General features: G+C 34.4%; 1 long non-coding RNA gene across 1 annotated transcript in view; it reads left to right on the top strand.

Moving 5' to 3' along the window:
* LOC138708636 (uncharacterized) overlaps window positions 1–22790 on the top strand; it is a 594603-nt gene that overhangs the window by 151122 nt on the left and 420691 nt on the right. The window contains exon 2 of the long non-coding RNA XR_011334743.1: window positions 940–1007. This is a non-coding gene — a long non-coding RNA (uncharacterized lncRNA). The remainder of the gene's footprint in view (window positions 1–939; window positions 1008–22790) is intronic.

Here is a 22790-nt window from a genome sequence, read left to right as displayed (position 1 = left end):
CTTCTTTTGCATAAGGGACCCACGTTAAAAAAGTGATTGTGCTTTCATTTACTACACTCCTTTCCAAATAATACTCTTCGATGAACAAATCAGATGAATGTATCATAATGACACTTCTCAAAATCTTAAACTTCCAAATAGAGTCGAACAATTTTTGCAGAACTTCTGTAGTTATTTTAACTCCATTATTGAACACGACAAAAAGATATTTCCCTCCAGTATTTAACACATTATTACTGTACAATTTCTCTAATTGATATACTAGATTAGCATTTGGGTCATTTCCACTTTCAAATAATAAGGGAATAAGATAGTTTTCGTAACAAGGGATCCTCGGTTCCGGAACAAAAGAATAAGAATTTACTATTTGCAAGGGATTTTCAAGTTCCTTCAGCATTATATTAATCATTTGGAAGTTACCTATTTCGATATCCGTGAGATCTATAGAATTTTGGGTGCTATTATGTCTCGGAATTAACACAAATAGAGGACTTTTAGTTGTAAACTGATTATGCACAACTTGTTTCAAGCATGTAATAAACTGTCGTTTCTTCTCTGTTAAAATATGATGGAGTATTCCTTTCAATTTCATAAGATGATCTTTTGCTTCATTACGTTCTTCTTTTTCGTGTTGGTATTCTTCTTTTGTTTCGTGACGACCTTCTTCTCTAATTTTACGTTGGTATTCTTGACATTCTTTTTTAGCTAGGTGTCGATTTTCTTCTCTAAGTGGATGACGTTGAGGGTTTTTCATTTGTTTCTTATTTTCATTTGTTTGATGAAGATAAGCATTCTTCATTTGTTGTTGACCTTCCCCTACTTCGCATCGTTCTTTGTTCACTTGGTGAAGATGCTCAGTTTTTATTTGGTTTTGATTTTCTTTTTTTACTTTTTGATGTTTTGCTCTAACTTCTTTGTCGTAATTTTCTTTCGTTACAGATTGATGTTCTTCTGTAACAAGTCGACTAAGGCCATCCGATTGCAAGTATTGAAGTAATCCCAGAAAGGTAAGACTAAGCAGAATCTTCATCTCGTGTGTCCTTCCGTAAGGAAATACGTGTGTTAATTTACAAGATAATTCTAAAGGTAATATTGATTAACTGTAATATCTGAAGTAATTCAAATCAGAGAAAATGTGTAATAAATTATATCACATTTTAATCATTCATAGACTGAATACTCTTGCAGTATGGTTTTGGGTATGCATTGTTTTAGAAGAAAATACCTTCTGTTCAGTTTGTCTTGTTATGCTATTGATGTCGGATTTTGCTGCTAGAGATAAAGGAACTCAATGAATATCTCAGTGTCAACATCATATCTGAAACAGATGTCTGTGAACCAGCATGTTGGATATCGTGTATGAAGTTACCAAAATTCCATAGTAAACTTCAACTGAAAAATAAAGAAGTAAAAGTTTTTGTAATTGTGGCAGATATATGTTAGTGATAATATTTAATATAACAACTTAATGTCAATTAATTATGTTTGAAGAGATTAAAATTTAAAGCGGCTCTGAAGAATATGTTTTAGAATAAACCAGAAATAATTCAATGCATAACATAAAGGCATACACTAAATAAATTATGCTAACAACTAAATAAAATGAAACCAAATATTAATACAATACTCACAATACGGCTAATCAAATAAAAACGTATTTACTCGATCATACTATACATGTGACGTAACTATATCTTAATTACATAATTAAAGTACTAATATTCATTATGTCATTGCAACTACCGATTTTTAACTAAGCATAATATGCGACATTGATTAATATCGCACCTGCAACATCTCAAAAGCTTTGACAGCACCTATCCAAAATGGCAAGGAGAGTTTTGAATGTGACATTGATCGACTCACTCAAATAAACAATAACCCAACTTCAACATTTCACTGGGAGCCATTCTCCAGATAAATTGTTCAAAACTACACAATCAACAACATGTGTTTAAAATAAAATCAGTTTTGTTCATGTTAATTTTAATATTCTAATAAATTGAGTTCATATCCTGTGTTTAATGTGTGTTTCTCTGAGGTTAAAATCTCCATACAGAGCTCTGCAAAAAAAAAGAATCAATAAATACGAGGTATACCTATGCAGTGTTATCAAAATGGTCAAAGTTAAATTACCTTTCCTCCTGATTAACTATTGTAAGTTAAATTTCAAGTATCTTCCCATTTCACTGATTTTGCAGAATATCAGACCTTCTAGAGAAATGTGAAGTATTGAGCTCTTACTGAATAGAAGACAATGTACGACGGTTGAAGAAAAGTTGAAAGTTGTTAGTAGAAGTAAAATTAAGCTAATGTAATATTCTATTGCCTTTATCAGATTGTTTTTCTTTAATGAGTTGTTTGTTGAATTAAGAAAATTAATACTTGATTTCTATCTCATGAATTGTTTTGTTAAACATACGCGCAGAACAATAACAATGACATCGATTTCATTGCACAGAATTTTAAAAGAAAATATCGTGTTACTTTCTCGTATTCGCAGAATGGATACAATCTTGTTTCGCATAAACTTCTATTAAAGTTTGTTTGTTTATTTTTTTTACAAATCTTCTCCTTGTTCTTTATCATCAAGTTTTAGGCATAACGGCCTGTTGTGGTTGCTATAGTCCCGTCACTCTAATTTCCGGCAGCCAATCATGTTGCAGGTCGGCTACATTTAAACGTGTGCGTCTTGTGATTCGCTGATGAAGACGTTATTCATTTCTTAAGGCTCGATAAATACTTAATATAATCGCCCGCCATTTTGAATCTTTCGTTGGCGTTCGCAGAAAGCACGCGAGGACGTTATTTGCCGCTCAATTATTTGCCCAATTACACTGCGTTTGATTTATTATCATATTAGATACGACATGATAATGTTTAACTGTGTGGCAAATAGATTCCTCGTATGGTAGCTCGGCAACGAAAGAACAAAAATGGCGAACGATACTACCTAGACTTTATAGAGCCTTCATTTCCTAAGACATACGCAAAGAGGAATCACGCCGGAAATAACAGCGTCGCGACTATAGGTCTATAGTTCATAATAAGCTTTGAAATTCTATCGCTGACTCCTTGCACATAGCTTAACCTCCTGAGTGCTGTTGTTTTATTTTTAAAGTTCAATAAAATTCTACACTTCAAAACAAGTCACTAACATGAGGAAAAATACTGAAAAAATTCTGCAGGTTACTACAGTTAGGGCACAAATGCAGGTAGGCTATATTATACTATACTTCGGGTCTCTGCACATACATCTTATATCATAATCATGTATGAAGTGTGATATACTGTAGTTAGTATACAATACTCTCAGGACTCAGGAAGTTAACCATTTAATTTGATAATCGTCAATGTTTGAAAGAATTCTACGTATTTGAAAACTATTTCTTATTATTTCATTCCTTATATGGAACTGTTTTGTAATCTCAGCAACTGCTTTGAAAAAGCGCATTTCTGCAGTCTGTGTTCTGCTTCAATCTGTGGCGTCACTCTCATATAATCCAACTGGTACTGTCATGGATTTATAAAATATTACTTGTCTGTCTTTCTGGTTTATTTTTTTAATGTTTTCTTAATAGTTCCAAGCGTACAGCAGATACTAGCTCTAGAACTGAAGACTTGAATTGACAAACTTCCCATATTTAAATAAGTTTTTTAGGAGAGCAAGAAATAATCCCGTCGCTCTAATTTCCAGCAGCCAATCGCGTTGCAGGTCGGCCACATTTAAACGTGTGTGTCTTATGATTCGCTGATGAAGAAGTTATTCATTTCTTAAGGCTCGATAAATACTTAATATAATCGCCCGCCATTTTGGCTCTTTCGTTGGCGTTCGCAGAAAGCACACGAATACGTTATTTGCCGCTCAATTATTTGCTGAATTACAGTGCGTTTCATTTATTATCATGGGAGCTACGACATGATAATGTTTAACGGTGTGGCAAATAGATCCCTCGTATGGTAGCTCGGCAACGAAAGAACAAAAATGGCGAACGATACTACCTACCTAGACTTTGTAGAGCCTTCACTTCCTAAGACATTAGCAAAGAGGAGCAGTCACGCCGGGATTAACAGCGTCGCGACTATAAATAGGCTGGCCATATAAGAGCACAGACATAAATATTGTATGATTCTGAAACACAGGCTTAAAAGAGAACCGCCCAGGTCGTGGTACTTGAATTTAATGAAAATGCATATTTAAGCTAATTTTTCTTTGGTAAGAAACGTGGTGACAATCGTTCGTTTCGCATTTTCGTCGTTTACGAAATATATTCATTTTTGTTGTATAATTTTAATTTGTACTCGCTTTGCATACTAGCTAAATAAAATGAAATAAAATAAAACAAAACAAAACAACGTGGAAACGCAGCCAGCATTTTGGGAACCTTTCCAGAAGCCACTTCTCTGAATGTTTTTTTTATTTGAATATCTAATGTGATAGCAATTTAAAATTAGAAAAGTATTAAGTGCAAATCTCAATTTTTATATTTAAATCTCCATTAACAGCAAGACAGGAAGTTATTATGTAAACAAGAGCGCAATAACTTCTTCTCGTAACTAGTTCACAGTACTGTATAAACACACCTGAAGTGTAATTTAATTATTTACAGTTAGTGCAGGAAATTCATACACTTTTTACATTTTACTTAATATTATTCTGTGTGACTACTGAATGAATATTAATGTTTAACTTTATGATTTCTCGGATTTAATGATTATACAAATTAATATTAATGTTTAGCATTATAGCATTTCACTATTCTTCCTATAGAAATTCAAATATAAACACATGTGTTAATATTATATATCATAAATAGTTTTATACATTTATTTTTAAAATGTTCAATTTTAAAATCTTTCTAATTTGCAAAATGACTTTTACTGGTATCATGTAAATAAGCAATAAATATAAAATAAAATATAATATATAATAAAGAATGAAATAAAATAAATTAAAAAATTAAGTAAAATAAAATATAAAATAATATAACATATAAAATAAAATAAAACAAAAATAAATATTGACTTTAAATCCATTCCAGCAAATGCTTTCATCTTTTCTATTAGTGTAGGTCAAATATGGGTATTACACGAAAAATAAACACGTTTTTATTAGAAGTAGGAACAATGGGAGAATTTGTGTACAATTTTTTATTTTAAATCTTTGATAGTTTTTGAGAGAAAATGGTTCCTTATGTGTTGATTTATTATTTTTTCTATACTTAGTTACTTACTGGCTTTTAAGGAACCCGGAGGTTCATTGCCGCCCTCACATAAGCCCGCCATTGGTCCCTATCCTGAGCAAGATTAATCCAGTCTCTATCATCATAGCCCACCTCCCTCAAATCCATTTTAATATTATCTTCCCATCTACGTTTCTGCCTCCCTAAAGGTCTTTTTCCCTCCGGCTTTCCAACTAACACTCTATATGCATTTCTGGATTCGCCCATATGTGCTACATGCCTTGCCCATCTCAAACGTCTGGATTTAATGTTCCTAATTATGTCAGGTGAAGAATACAATGCGTGCAATTCTGTGTTGTGTAACTTTCTCCATTCTCCTGCATCTTCATCCCTCTTAATAAATCTATACTAATAATAAATCTGTAGCCGAAATTTTTCTGGTAATTTTCGATTTTCCAAAAATAATTGGTCCTAACATATGTAATTAACCACCCTGAAACCGAAAATCGCATTTTTGAAATTTTTTGTTTGTATGTCTGTCTGTATGTTTGTTACCTTTTCACGCGATAATGGCTGAACCGATTTACATGAAAATTGGACTATAAATTAAGTTCGTTGTAACTTAGATTTTAGGCTATATGGCATTCAAAATACTTTATTTAAAAGGGGGGTTATAAGGGGGCCTGAATTAAATAAATCGAAATGTCTCGCTTATTATTGATTTTACTGAAAAATGTTACATAACAAAAGTTTCTTTAAAACTGATTTCCGATAAGATTTATCATTTGAAAAAGTTTGATAGGACTGATATTTAATGAGATAAATGAGTTTTAAAATTACAGTAACAACGCCATCTAAGACGGTGCAATGAAATAACAAATGACTTCGTCTATAAGGGGCCTTGGACAACAACAATCGAAAAAGGGGCTTTGGACTGCAACAATCGAAAGCTATTAAACTTAGCCTACAGGCAATGTTTCTGTGTTTGTATGAAGTAATATCGGAACCTAAATTAACCGATTTGTATAATTAATTATTATTTCACCATTGGAAAGTGTAGTTTCTCCAGATGGACATACTGCTATAATGTTATTACAGTAACTTCTTAGTAAATCGAGTACAGATAAGATTAAAATATCTTCTTATGCACAGAAAATTAGATAGGCTATTTTGTACATTAGTTTTCTGTATTTCTTAAAATAATATTTATGTACACACTCATTTTAATCTCAGAGAATTAACGAACAACGAGAGTGTATTGATGTAGTATGCAGTAATAGTACGTTAACTTAGCAATCCATTATTTTATAATTCAAATTTTAACTATGCTCAATCGAATACATAAAATAGACTATATATGCAATAAATGCAATGCAAAAAAATTGGGTAATGAGCCAAGCAGATTATGTTGCGCTATTGTAAAAGTTGTTGCTTCTGAGATTCAAGAGCCCCCCACAACAAATTAAAAACTTTCTTATCGGAGTACATCCGTTATCAACGCAGTTTTTATACAATGTAATGTAATATAATATAATATATTATAATATAATATGTACTAATAATAAATATGTAACCAACAATTTTCTGGTAATTTTCGTTTTTCCAAAAATAATTGGTGTTAACATGTATAATTATTCATCTTGAGACCGAAAATCGCTTTTTTGAAATTTTTGTTTGTATGTCTGTCTGTCTGTCTGTCTGGATGTTTGTTACCTTTTCACGCGATAATGGCTGAAAGGATTTCGATGAAAATTGAAATATAAATTAAGTTCGTTGTAATTTAGATTTTAGGCTATATGGCATTCAAAATACTTCAGTTAACGGGGCCTGAATTAAATCGAAATATCTCGCTTATTATTGCTTTCTTGTGAAAAATGTTACATAACAAAAGTTTCTTTAAAAATGATTTCCGATAAGTTTTATTCTATGCAAAATTTGGTAGGTCTGATAGACTTTTAAAATACCTGTAGCAATACAATACGTTTTCACCGCCGCCTCAGATTGTAGCGTTGTTGTTCCTGCAGTAATTCCCATGTGCAAAATGTAAAATTTTTGAGTAGGAAGAAAAAACACATTTATTCATTCCATGGCAATGGTACATAGGAGATCGTGAGTTCTTACATTTTCGAAAGAAAGAAATATAATTACATATCACTGTTATAAGTTATTTGAAGGGTTCAGAACCATAGTGGGCCAAGCGCCATTTAATGAAGACGTAGAAAACAATGGTTAAAATTAAGTTATTACCATGATTCAATGGAACCATATAGCAAGTAATATAAAGTTTACACATTAAAACTAAATGATATGTCAATCTTCATTAAATTATAGTTGCATGTAATAACAAATAAGAAACATGTTAAAGGAATTGTCATTGCACCAAATGAGTGCTCTCTGGACCAAAATGATCGCAATTTAATTATTTAAATACAATTTCAATTAAGTAACATATTAAACGATTTATCCTTCTAACAAACACGAATGTTCCCTGGATCAAACGTCCTATTTTAATTATGTAATTACTTTATATTTATTTCTAACAGGTGCAGCGTAGCGCACGGGTACGGCTATATAATGTAATAATAATAATAATAATAATAATAATAATAATAATAATAATAATAATAATAAATATAATGTATTTAATGTATGTATAATGTATTTAATTTAATGTATAATGTATACAATGTATTTAAAATAGTCAACTGTAGCCACTATAAACTTAAACATGTGCACGCTAAATTTTTATATTCTTAGAAATAAGGATGTGTAAAATATATCGTAAGAATTCATGCAAGGATTTATGCGAGGTAATGATTTAAGTTACAAAAGTCAGTCCAGCACTACTCGTTTCCCTTAAAGTCTAAAGTTGGTTTTAAATTTAAAGTGAAATAAATCTTAAGAAAACGTTTTGGTATGTTACATAATATAGCGTTCCTACTCTCGTGGCTATCTAACAGAGCTTCTTGGTTCTAATGGGAATCCGTCCTAGCAATTCAGCATTTTGAGTAAAGTCGGTCTGTAAGACGCGACTCTATGGCTATCCCAAGTTGTGCCTGCAAATTGAATAAGCTTGTTTGTGGCAAGACCTAATCTGCCAGGCCCGACTTGCTTAACCGAGACCGTCTCTTCATCCCTGCGGATGAGTCAATCTTCGGCAGTGTTCTCCTTCTCTCCGAGTCGGAGCGTGGAGGAGTTACATGCCCTGGGTATTTCATTCAAAATTCATCTTGTTTCTGACTGTTTGAAAAATTGAACCAGAGGAAGGAAAAGTGTCAAGGGATTACACAAGATTACCACGAAATCTTCCTTGCAAAGATGTAGAGTTTTGACAAAGGAAGATGGAAAACAGTTGAAGGTGTACATATGGCGTACGGAGACCACTTGTTGGTTTTATTAGATACAGCTGGGCGCGTTCGGAAGATCAAATAGTGAGAAATCTCCAAGAAGACTAAAGCAGGGCTGCACTCGGGCATGGGTTCGACTCATTGTTGGGCTTATTAACTGCTTGAATTATTTCGGCTTTTCCCTCAACTGTAAGGTGAATGTTAGGTAATATATAGTGAATTGTCGGTCTTATACCAACTCGGTATCATCAATCACGCCGACGTTAAATGACTTAGTAATTGATACAGCATCATTAAATAATCGGATAAAAATATTACCGTATAGAGAATAATTTCATGATTACTCGTCATACGAAAGTGATTATGTTTGTAATAAAGATAATAATAATAATAATAATAATAATACTTATGGCTTTTAAGAAACCCGGAGGTTAATTGCCGCCTCCCATAAGCCCGCCATTGGTCCCTATTCCGTGCAAGATTAATCCAGTCTCTATCATCATATCCCACATTCCTCAAATCCATTTTAATATTATCCTCTCTCTACTCAGAGGTCTTTTTCCTCAGGTCTTCCAACTAACAATCTATATTATGTATTTCTAGATTCACCTATGCCCACATGAAATTTTATTGCTTCCTTACTTTAATCTTTATAGGAGAATTTCTTGAATAATAGTATTGTTTGCATTACTTTCTCTTAACACACATTATCTAGTCAATGACGCGCCACGGAAAATAATTATTGGACTATTGTATCGTAATTATTTCATTTATAGTGTTCTGCCTAAGGGCAAGTCTTTCACTGCAAACCCAGCTTTCTCCACTCTTTCGTATTTTCTGACTTCCTCTTTGCCTCCGCATATGATCCATGGCGTGGCTCAGACGGTTAAGGCACTTGCCTTCCGGTCTGTAGTTGCGTTCGGGCGCGGGTTCGATCCCCGTTTGGGCTGATTACCTGGTTGGGTTTTGTCCGAGGTTTTCCCCAACCGTAATGAGAATGCCAGGTCATCTATGGCGAATCCTGGGCCTCATTTCGCCAAATATTATCTCGCTATCACCAATCTTATCGACGCTAAATAACCTCGTAGTTGATATAAAAAAAAAAAATTTCTTCGTTCATCATTCCTTCCAATGCCTCCTTCAGTAGGCAGTTTCTTCTTAGCCAATGTCCTCCACTCTTTCCAATACAGCTTCATTTCTTATCCTGTCTGTCCACTTCACACGTTCCATTCTTTCCATAGCCAAATTTCAAATGCTTCTAGTCGTTTCTCTTCACTCCATCGTAATGACCATTTCTTCCCCATACAATGCCACATTCCACATAGAGCACTTCAGTAGTCTATTCCTTAGTACTTTCTCCAGAGGTCTCTATTAAAAGCTTCTTTGGCCATTGCTATCTTCCTTTTGACTTCCTGGTAGCAGCTCAGGTTACAACTTACAGTACACTCCAAGTATTTGAAGCTGTCCACTTGCTCTACTGCCTCATTTAGAATTCGCACGTTTACTTTCTTTATTTTTCTTCCTATGAGCATGGTCATCTTCTTATTTGCATTTATCTTCATCCCATACTGCTCACACTGTCATTACAGCATATACCTTAGTATCACCTCTTCAGCTAACAACGCCAAATCATCAGCAAATCTTATGCACTTTATTCTTTTTCCTTCTACTATCACTCTTCTCATGTTCTGAAAACAGTTCTTCACTAAATCCTCCAAGTAGATGTTGAACAGGGTTGGTGATAAAGGGCATCCTTGACGTACTCCTCTTCCTATTTCACTGCCTTCTAACATTTCTTCTCCTATCCTGACTTTGACTCATTTCATGTACAGATTAGTTATTATTATTATTATTATTATTATTATTATTATTATTATTAGAATGTCTAAAATGTAAATTTCTGACGTACAGTAATTCATACTTCATACAATAATAGTACATTATGCAACGAGCCTATAATGATAGTATTTAAGACACAAGTATGTTTGTTTATGAAACGAGCGCAAGCGAGTTTCATAATTTTCATACGAGCGTCTTAATTACCATTATAGGTAAGTTTCATACGACGTTTTATGCTCGACCATATTTCTAACTTGAAATTATTCAGAAATATTCATTTTATTTGTATCTGACAGAAGATCGGAAGTGATCTTGTTCATAGCTCGTGAATTGTGAGATGTGCGCAGACGCGAAAGTATTGATTTCTTCCGAGGAACAATAATGTCATCGACCTTGATGTAATGCAGAGAATCTATAACCTGGAAATTGATTTAGAATTGAGAAACGAGATTACAAATTGAATTTATTTGAATATTATTTACAATTAACGCTAATTATTATAGTAACAGAACATAACCTTCTGCGACAGTATTGGATTTCCAGCCTCCGTGACGTTTCCCTCGTCTTTCGATTGCATATCCGAGAATAATCGAAAACCTGAACTTTAATGAATAGGTGTACTTTAATGACATGCATTAAAGGACTGCTACCAGGTGTATAATTACTACATTTCGGCATGGTCGAGCATAAAATAATTTACGAATGTAATGAAACTACCAAGAAAATTAGTTTCTTAAAAAAAAGAAAAGGAAATGTACGTAGAAACAAGTAAATCGTGCTTATTAAACATGCTGTGTTTAAAAAAATGGACAAAATATTAGGAGATAATATGAAGCGTTCAGAACCATAGTGGGCCAAGCACCATATATTAATGATGTAGAAAACATGGGTTTAAATTAAGTTATTACCATAATTCAATGGAAACATATAGCAAGTAACATAAAGTATGCACATTAAAACTAAATGATATGCCAATCTTCATCAAACTATGGTATTCACTTAACTTTACCCCTTACTTTCTGAATTTTTAATAAATGGCGCTTGGCCCACTATGGCTCTGAACCCTTCATATGTTTCTAGATACAAAGGTTTTAACATCTCCGACAACTCGCTTTTGCCGATATCCTAGCAACCAGAATAATAATACTCGTAGTTTAATCCACTTCGTTTCTTGCTGCGCAGTAGGGAATGTAAGGGATATGTTTAAAAAAATCTATAAAAGTAGTAGGTATCTTTTCAGTTTTGTAGTATGTATGAAATTATGATTACATTTATTAATTTTGTTGAGAATAGCTTTAGATCTATTAGGATTTAATTTTTTTATCCTAATGAAATCTAACTGTTCTTTAAGGATATCATATTTCTGCAGTGCCTGATGTTCTTAAGCATAATTGCCGAAGGATTTACATTTAGTTACAAAACATGTTGCAACTGACAAAGTACTCAGAGATTTGTATGAAAAATCTTTCAACCTTCATGTGTTTTAAAATTATTACCAATATTTTTATTACTGACTCAAGGGGCAACTTATCCGATCGCATATCTATGCTAACCCGGACTCCAATTCAGACAGAGAATTAGAGATCTACTTTTCTTCCATAGGAACTGCATTGTCCTCTTGTGTTTTGCCTAATTCATCTTAGGCGGTGAAAACGTAGAAGGATTTCATGGCTAAGAATTACCGCTACTTGTATACGTATTTCTGAAATTGGTGCACAGTTCTCTGAACAATAAGAAAGAAATTGACAAAGGATGAAGTCCTTAAAAGTAGGTGTTAACATTTATTATTATTCATAATACATTGATTTCATGATTGTAACAGACTGCTATTTTACCATTACAAAGTTGTGCATATGTCTGGAGTAAGACCACAAAATACAGAGTGGAAAGTATTCAATGACATTCCTTTTAAGGGGCGAATCCTTAGCATAGAATGAATGGAAATGTCCTCTGTTACTTGTTCCTTTGTGCTTAGATTTCCCAGAAGTTATTATTTTACATCATAATTTTTGAACCCAGTATCTCTTAAGGACATTTAGAAATACACTTTTATATAAATGTTTTTACTTTAGAGTTCTGAATTCCAGAAAATAATTTTCTGTCACCTTTCTTGTTTAAGAGTATTTTAACACTTTAATTATCAGTTAATAATTAAGTAATAGATGGGCTTTTGTCATCCAGTTTGCTCTCAAAAAATGTGAAACTTGGACTCTCACTTTGAAAGAGGAACAGAGCTTAAGGGTGTTCGAGAATGAGGTGCTTAGGAAAATATTTGGAGCTAAGAGGGATAAAGTTACAGGAGAATGGAGAAAGTTACAGCAATCAGAACTGCACGCATTCTATTCTTCACCTGATATAATTAGGAATATTAAATCCAGATGTTTGAGATGGACAAGGCATGGAGCACGTATGGGTGAATCCAGAAATGTATATAGAGTGTTAGTTGGGAGACCGGAGGGAAAATACCTTTGGGAATACCGAGACGTAGATGGAAGGATAATATAAAAATGGATTTGAGGGAGGTGGGGTACGAGAGTAGGGATTGGATTAATCTTGCTGAGGATAGGGATTGATGGTGGGCTTATGTGAGGGCAGCAATGAACCTCCGTGTTCCTTAAAAGCTATTTATAAGTAAGTATATTTTGTAATGCTGTTACCGAAATGTAGACGTGCGTTTCACTCTAAGACCGGAGTACCGCGTGACGTAGAGTGTTTTGAATATAGGAACGTGCAGTAGGCAATGTTTAATTGCATCATTTCCCCTTACTACTGCGGAGAAGGGGTATTTGTTCCTTTGATAATTACTATGAAATGTACGGGATGTTGGAATTATTTCTAGAAACAAGGTCTATTTCCCACTAAATAAAAAGAGGTAACGCAAAGTGTCAAAGGAAAATTTCATCCTTTTATCTTATGACTCACTCTGTGACATTAATGCCATTCAACACCTTCCACCCTGCATGATAAATAATAATATATACATAAATTTTATTTGCTCAAGTGGGGAAATCGATATAATACCGGATTTCCATATACAAACATATTTATGAGTATTTTTAATATAATTATTAGATGCTGAAAGTAAAAAAAAAAAAACAGGTATAATATTTACTGAATTCACTTCCAAATCACACTTTCATTACTGCAATAAACATTCTGACAAAAAAAAATATAAAAATATGTATATGTATTATAAAATAAAAATATGCAGATTGTTGTACAAATTTTAGTAGTGCTGAAGCATTAAAACTCTACCAAAATAAACTTAGCTCTGAAGAAACACATTAATAATTATTTAATTGAAATTGGATCTAATTTTGGTAAAAGCTGTATCAGTGACAGATTCCCACTCAGATCGTGTGCTAAATTACATTCTCGTCCTGAGAGAGCGGTAAACTACTGCTTGGAAGCTATTCTGTATTTTAGTTTGATGTTATGAATTTCTATTACGTCAGTGGTCGTCAGCACTCCCTGAAATGTGCAAAGGATAAGCGGAGCCGTTCCGTGTGCCCCGTCGTGCAGCAGGAAGAGGTAGAGAGCATACCGCTAGCAGCTACGAGTTCACCATGGTGCACTTGTGTTCTCCGCGGGTAAGGGGCGCTAGTCCCAGGGTGCTCTGTGCTGACGACACCTGTATTACATTGTTCGCTTTTGTACAACAATCACTCGGTTGTAAATCAATTTTGTAACTTCATATATTACCAAATCATAACCACTTTTGATTGTCACCAAAATCCGTATATTTGAAAAAGTTTGATATTTGAATAGCAAAGAGAAAACTTACTGGCACTTCGCATTCGGCATAATAGGATCTCTATATTTTAAGCTTTATTTCGAACTAGCTGATTATTTTTTGTATAATATTATGAAATAAAATGAGAGTACTAAAACTTACTGCTATTTTCAGGTTCATATGTCAATATTTTCTCTATAGTTCTACTTATGCATTACTTTCGAAATCGCATATTTTAGCTTTCTATGCATACAATTCTACCAATTTTATCTATAGTGTTTTATATTTTGTTTAAATTACTTTATTTTCATTTATTATTTTCATGATTATATTAAATTTATAGCCCCCGGCGTGGCTCAGTCGGTTAAGGCGCTAGCTTGCCGGTATAAAGTTGCGCTCGGGAGCGGGTTCGATCCCCGCTTCGGCTGATTACCTAGTTGGGTTTTTTCGAGGTTTCCCCCAACCGTAAGGTGAATGCCAGGTAATCTATGGCGGATCCTCGGACTCATCTCGCCAAATATCATTTCATTATCATAAATCTCATCGACGCTAAATAATCTAGTAGTTGATACAGCGTCGTTAAATAACCAAATAAAAATATATATATATATATATATATATATTAAATTTATGACCTATTAGTCTGTGCCTGTTGGTTTCCTCTTAAGAGTCTCATGTTGAGCAGCATAAAATACACTGCTCCGTCGATTTAGTAGAATGAGTTTGAATCTAAAGAAATCAGAAAACAGCACAACGTGGTCTGTTGTGGTGACGAGAATCCAACCGGTAAGGCATCGTGTCACAAAAACTTTCAAGTCAACACAAAGTAAATATTATTCAACACCTTGAAAATGGCACAAATGTTAAGGATATTGCTGGTGAGAGTAAGATAATATTTAATATTTTTTTTCTTTATTTAATCCTTTATTTATTTCTTCGTTCATTCATTCATTCATTCATTCATTCATTCATTCATTCATTCATTCATTTAGAAATTACATAAAAACGAAATTAATAAAATTGTGTCCCTACAATCTTGAGGATGCACGCATGGGCCCTCGAAATGAATAATGTTTTTTTTTTTATATATGACTTATTTTAAATTAAATTGTAATTGTATATACTTGACCATGTCTATTCATATATTACGCCTTCGACAATAAAGTTCTATCTATCTATCTATCTATCTATCTATCTATCTATCTATCTATCTATCTATCTATCTATCTATCTATCTATCTATCTATCTATCTATCTATCTATCTATCTATCTATCTATCTATCTATCTATCTATCTATCTATCTATCTATCTATCTGTCTGTCTGTCTGTCTGTCTGTCTGTCTGTCTGTCTGTCTGTCTGTCTGTCTGTCTGTCTGTCTGTCTGTCTGTCTGTCTGTCTGTCTGTCTGTCTCTATCTGTCTGTCTCTGTCTGTCTGTCTCTGTCTGTCTCTGTCTGTCTATCTATCTGTCTATCTATCTATCTATCTATCTATCTATCTATCTATCTATCTATCTATCTATCTATCTATCTATCTATCTATCTATCTATCTATCTATCTATCTATCTATCTATCTATCTATCTATCTATCTATCTATCTATCTATCTATCTATCTATCTATCTATCTATCTATCTATCTGTCTGTCTATATGTCTGTCTGTCTATCTACCTATCTGTCTGTCTATGTATGTATGTATGTATGTATGTATGTATGTATGTATGTATGTATGTATGTATGTATGTGTGTATGTATGTGTATATGTGTGTATGTATATATTCTAGGAAACAAAATTAATTTGTATTAACGTTGTATCAGATTCGATTTATATAATGAATTAACAACTTTTAAATATCCATTTCCGTATGATATATTTTTTACTGTCCATAATATTCCTTGGACATTACGACGAAGTGAAGAGAAGCGAAAAGAACCATTTGAAATGTGGATATGGAGAAGGATGGTGCATGTAAAATGGACAGACAGAGTAAAAAACGAAGCTCTGTTGGAAAGAGTGAATGAAGAAACAATGATGCTGAAACTCATCAGAAAGAGGAAAAGGAATTGTCTGGGTCACTGGTTGAGAAGAAACTGCCTACTGAAGAATGCAATGGGTAGTATAGTGAACGGGAGAAGAGTTCGTGGCAGAAGAAAATATTGGATGATAGACGACATTAAGATATATGCATCATATGAGGAGATAAAGAGGAAGACAGAAAATAGGAAAGACTGGAGAATGCTGGGTTTGTAGTGAAAGACCTGCCCTTGGGCACAACACTATGAATGAATGAGCATTCCTTGACTTTCTTGTTCTACCTCAGTGGTGTTCAATCTATTTTGCTAGTGTATCCCCAAAATATATTTGTACTCCCAAACTGCATTGCAATTATATAAGAATTAACAAAAGACTGTGATTGATATTGTAGGTACTAAAATAAATTATTATTATTATTATTATTATTATTATTATTATTATTATTATTATTATTATTATTATTATGCAGTAGTTATTGATGCAATAATAATACTAATGATTTACGTAAAATGATATTCAAGCAAGGAGGAACAAGAGTTGATTATGTGACTCCAGTTATATCTATATCAGTTTTCTTTCGTTCTACCAGTTGAATTAATTATCAAACTAAGTGCTGCTATTTTAATGTACAAAGTTATTAATAGTTTAATATGAAGTAATATTATATTTGGACGAGAGGAATTAAGTATTGTTTAATAACAACTTTTAACCAACTTCCTTTAGAATACAGAATTTTACGGAATTGCCGGTGTTTTAAGAATTGTTTAAAGAAACGTGTTTGGGAAGATTATTTATTTTAAATCTCAGTTGATTTATTTATTTAATGGTTTCAAACTTGCTCTTCTTTCTGCCCAAAACTTTGTTACCTTACTGTTTGTTCTTATTTTGCCTTCTTTCTTTAATTCTTGAGATATTGTTTCTTTTCCACATTGTACAACATACGTATGTGTTCTTGTTTAGTCCCTACATATGAGTTATACTCGTTGGGGCATTCTCAATAAATAAAAAAGTCTTTGCAACTATTGCATGACAGTTTGTATACATCTGTTAAGTTGTATTTGTTTGTGTGTCTTCTCTGTGTGTTAAGATGTTTTATACAGAACGAACACAGAACACAACACATTTCACGGTCGTATATTTGTGTTCGTAAATAAATGATATTGGTGAAAATACAGTTGTAAAAATTAACTAAGAAGGAAACTTTTATATCCTCACTAACATAACCTCACAAACAAAAATATATATGCAGATAGCATAGGAGATTGGCAAAAAAATGAATGCAACTTTCAAATGGTGAAACGAAAATACTACAAAATCGGTTGTACAGTGGATACCGTTTTGTTCATATTCATTTCCCTCCTTTATGGATACGTCTTGGTAATCCTTCATAAGCTTGCCAACTAAACCTGCTTCTATGTATCGCCTTATCAACTGGTTTAGTCTGTCTAATAGGGGATGTCCCTTTGACATGTACAACGTTATACTGAGAGACATCATATTGTCAGCAAGGGAGCATATGGAGTAGTTCAGTCCGCTAGTGCTGTGAGTTGCGAGAACGTACTCCAAAAAAATAGTACTGGAAACTGTGGCAAAGTCTTGTCTGAACAGATGTTCAATGCAACTTAAGTAGCTCTCACAGATCGTACGCTTGCTTCTGATCTCGGCGTATGGCCAGTCGTATATCCCTGCTATCAACTGGTCTACAGAATCTGGATAACCGATTTCTATGCCAGATTCTACGAGATCTTTCATATTGGAAATCTGCTTCCCTAGATCAGGCTCTACCAGAAAACTAGCGAAGAACGCTTGGAAAATGGTAGTCATGGTAAAGCAGTACAGTGTCCACATCAAGAAAAGGATTCTCAGCCGTACAGTTTTGGGAGTTTTTGGAACAGATATACCTACAGTAACAGACAAGAAGATATAGAAACTATTGATAATACTCATGTAGCTCTTGGACTCTCGTGTGTTGTTATATTTAGCTAATAACCAAATAATAATTGCCATTGCTAAGAATGCAACAATAGAACAAATCCATACAGGAATCGAAAATACTCTGAACATTGTACCATACCGATACACAGGTTTGGCGCATGGGACGAACCACTTTAGAGATGTGTGGTAGTAGGAGATCGCGGGTTCGGCATACGTGGCAAGGAGTATATTCAGAGGCAAAGAACCTATCACTATATCAGAAGTTCCAGCAAGCAACCTGGACACGAGTTCCAATTGCAGTTCGATGTCTGACCTATTAGGTTTTGGTTGGAAGTCGTATATGGGTTTGAGATTAAGACTTTTCAGCAAATTTCTTACGATTTTTGATTCTGGCCCAGCAATGCTTGATGGAGTATCACTTTTTGAATTGGGATGCAAGATTATCACAATACTCGGTTCGTAAAGATATCCCGATATCCTTACAGAACAACCTTGTAAATCTTTCGGTATCTTGTCAGGAAACAGGTTACTGTAATTACAGGAACTTCTGTTATGTGAAGAACACGAATAAATTTCCTTGACTTCTTTAACATAATCGCACTGGTGGTTTGGTAAGTATGGAAACCACGAATATATATTCAACTTGCATCTGTTTTCAGCTGACTTCTTATCGATGATTTGTATCAATACAATAACGTTGATTATATTATAGTTTTTGTAGAATAAATTTATGATTTTGATAATCAGAATTTGCGGGGCCTTCGTAAAACAACCCGTCACCACTACTATATACTTAGCTCTTGGGTTCAACAATTCGCTAGAGCGTAGGCTCTGTAACTGGTTCCTCAAATCGACAACTGACTCGCCGTGCTTGTGATCGGGACTAGTGAACATGATGTAGCCGTGAGGTTGGTTGCGACTGCTTTGAGTCGCTTGGAGCGTCTGATGGCCTGCGTGGGATATGTAGAGCGGCCAGTTCGCAGTGCAGCTTATGTCTCTCAAAATGTAATCCAGGGCGCTAGGAGTGTTAGTGACAGTACTCGGCCTAGAGAAGACGAGGGGTGGGCCGGGGGTAAAGTGCCTGCGTATGATGGCTCCCACACACAGCGCGACGTGCTGCTTCTCTGCAGTTAGAAGATTGTTTCTTCCCAGTCCGAGGACGGCCGGCAAAATCACACATGTCCATAATATCCACATCACTGTCATTTTTATATCTGAAAGAAAATGAAAACAACAATGGTTATCATTACAATCTAAGCGAGATAAAATCAGATTAACCCAGATATGTCTACTGTCCTATCAAAAGGACAGTTGTCAATGTTTCAAATTTCCCTCCCTACATCTAAAGCATTTGATTTTTCACAGGTGTCACTATTACTGGTCTTAATTAGAGGCTTGCTAGGTGTGTTAAGACTGGTAATAATGAGACCATTTCCGGAAGAAGGGCACATAAGACAATATGGTGATTCGAGTAATCCTAGTTTAAAGATTTTGTTTTAATTTATTTCAATGAACACTTTATTCTTGCATACAAGAATAAATTAAGTATATGTAGAATATCATTATGAATCCACTTTCACAATACAAAGCATTTTTTATCAATATATTTCATTTTAAAATATTATTTGTTATAAGCCATTATGTGCACTTTTTCCAGAAATCACTCTAACGTCAGTTTTAGGCTGTTTGAAGCTGTAGTTACAGTGTTGTTTGAAATATTTGAAGTTACGTAACTCACTTGGAGCTTTTTACCTGTATCCTCTAAGAATTTCTTCGAGAAAAGATCGTACAGTATTCTGACACTTAGATCCGGATCTTCGAAATAACTCAAAGAAGATTTGTGTCAGCAGTAATGGCTTTCTTGGCTGGGAATTGTGCTTAGGTGTTCTTCTAACATTTGCCAAATATTAGCCTCTATTTTGTGAATGTTTGCCTCTTCCCTCCACAGATGAATCATTGGCCAGTGTTTTATCTTGAATAACTCTGAGTCTTTTAACTGATACGTGACATAGCTTTAATATCAAACCACGACAAACTTTAAATTTAGTGCCATTTGTATGGAGAAAATATTCCCAAATATTTTCCCTGAGCTTCTTTGGATTTAATGTTGCCTTCCGAGTGTGTGTATTTGACTTCTTCAACATATATTGGCTTAAAAATGAATCCTATATTCCTTACCTTGATCACTACAGAACGTTCCAAAAAGCTCTTCTTTCTTACTGATAGGTACTTTGAGATAGCATTGTTCTGGACAACACGATGATACTGCTGAAAATGTTGTTTCTTTTATGTAATTTCCGTTGCTTGAAATAGGTCTGACCGCTCTGCCATTTTCTCTTCTTTTCTTTCTCTTAGAATTGTCGTAAGATAGTCTTTTTTTGCCCATTAGTATGGTAGGAATAGAACGGCTATTGCACTAACAACCGCAGCCTGAACCTACTGTACACTTGCTTTATTAGCAATGAATCTGAACAACTTTACGCTCGCAAAGAAAATGCTCTCCCGACCTCTAGCGTTGAGATAATGAAATACAATTTTGGTGAAATAATCTACCTAATATAGCGGTTATGTTTAAACAATTTCCCGAAAAAGGGCTTATAGGACTATAGGCCTATCTTCCGGAAATCGCCTCAATTAGAGTTCTGGTCACCGTTGAGTTTGAGATATGGACGTGAGAACTGTTCGTTTATTTCAGCTATGGCATCCGAGACGCAAATCAGATAAGAATGTTAAATATTTTTACAGTTCGGAATTATTTTACAAATTGTTGTAGATCAAATGACTCCTAATAAACATCAATATAACGTGAAACACAATGCTTTCGAAATATCTATTCATTGAGACATGACAATGACGAAAACTTATGTGTCCTTTTAAATGGACAGTAGGCGTATCCCCATATATTTTGAAATTTTTTCGCTATTTCAATTTTAGTGGATTTTTCCTGCATGAAATGCTATCTACGTTTGAAAATTATGCTAAGGGCGAAATTTCATCTCAAATACAGACATATCACTACAATGCAGCCTACAAATGCCACACAGAGTTCGTGTGCACTCAAAATTGAGTTTCTGGCGCCTTGTCAGCCCACTGAAGTGTGTGGATTTGAATGGAAAAGTTGAGACAGTGTCGGGTGTAGTTGCTGGGTAGCTAGTCGGCAGAGCGTTGGTTCGCTAAGCCAAAGGTCCCGGGATCGATACCCGGCTCCGGAACAATTTTTCCTTTCAAATTATTCAAGTCTGCTTCACAGGAAGATATACATGAAAGCCAGATTTGCATAGCAAGATCTGTTTACAAGTGGAGGACTGGTGACGTTCTGGAGAGAGGTGTTAAACGGACATAAGTTTCTATTGTTTTTCATTTAGTATTTTTGGAAGAGGTCTCATTTTCTTTCTAAATTGTCATTGCCATAACAATGTAGATTTTAGAAAATGGACTGAAACTGTCTTTCAACATTGCCACAGCAACTGCTTCATTATATGTATCGTCCCTTCTCTCCCAATATAACCTCCCCCTCGAAACTTCAACACTCTTTTCGCCTATTACTTATTTTTACGTATCAATAGCAATACGGTACTATTCAATGACGAAAGCATTCTAGAGTTAAAACCAATTTAGCCACAATGCATCAATCTTCAAAATAATATTAGTAGAGCTGAGACGAGATGTTATGGCACCAACATGCGCGAAGTTTTAAATTGCCGGCCAGCAGGATAGAGGAGTGGGGGTTGTTTGGGTTACGGTTCTCAAGCTCAGAGCGGCAGGCATATCCGTTTCATCTCTTTCTAAAAACATTGGTCTTATCTTAGTATCACCACTTTCCTACTCAAGAGTCTGAAGGTACTTAATGGAATTATGCCCGCTATTCCATCTTTACATTCTTATTCTCCGTCCGAATCAGACGAATGATCTATGCTGGAATCAGATGTTCCTAAGTTTATGGAAATGTTCTAAAAAATACTGTCCATCACGTGCTCAATTTCAATGTAATTATTCTCTACTTTCTTCACATAATCATACACTGATATCCATTTTTGGAAGAAGCGATTGCAGAGTCGACCTCTGCTTATGCGTAGCGTAGAAATTATAAATGAGTCTTCTTAGGACTTCCTCATCAAAACTGTCTAGAGCTGCAACAATTTTCTTCTTCGGCTGTGATTTTTCCGGACTGGAGAAAGATCTGCTGTTCCTGCCTCAATATTTTTCCCTTCTTTCCTGATTCTTGCCAAGGTTCGCTTTGAAATACCAGTGGCAGCCAGTACTCTTGCACACACGCTTTTCAATGGAATTGGTATTCCGTTTACAGCCTCTTCTGACATGAATTTCCATACATTGTATGCTATTTCATGTCCTTGACTATGAACTACTCTATGATTTCACACCTCAGACAATGCCATAATGAGGGCGGTCAGAAGGACAACGTTTTCAGCATTAGCAATAGCGGTAGTAGCAGAACGATCTGAACACTCGGAATGCTAGTAACCAACTAACCCAACACCCCTCCAGTTGAGTGTGAGGGCGAGTCCAAGCAAACGAACTAAAATGCGTCCCTCGCGCCGGTGCCATAACTTCTCGTCCGGGCTCTAGTAATAATAAAGAAACTATAATAAAATAATAACGTAATGATTTGTTAATAGTAATAATAATAATAATAATAATAATAATAATAATAATAATAATAATAATTGTAAATTACAACAATTAGGCTACATTGTTTC

This window comes from Periplaneta americana, chromosome 11 (assembly GCF_040183065.1).
Source record: "Periplaneta americana isolate PAMFEO1 chromosome 11, P.americana_PAMFEO1_priV1, whole genome shotgun sequence".
Classification (NCBI taxonomy): Eukaryota; Metazoa; Arthropoda; class Insecta; order Blattodea; family Blattidae; genus Periplaneta; species Periplaneta americana.
The sequence above is the reverse complement of the archived record's forward strand: the minus strand, read 5'-3'. Positions and strand labels throughout refer to the sequence as shown.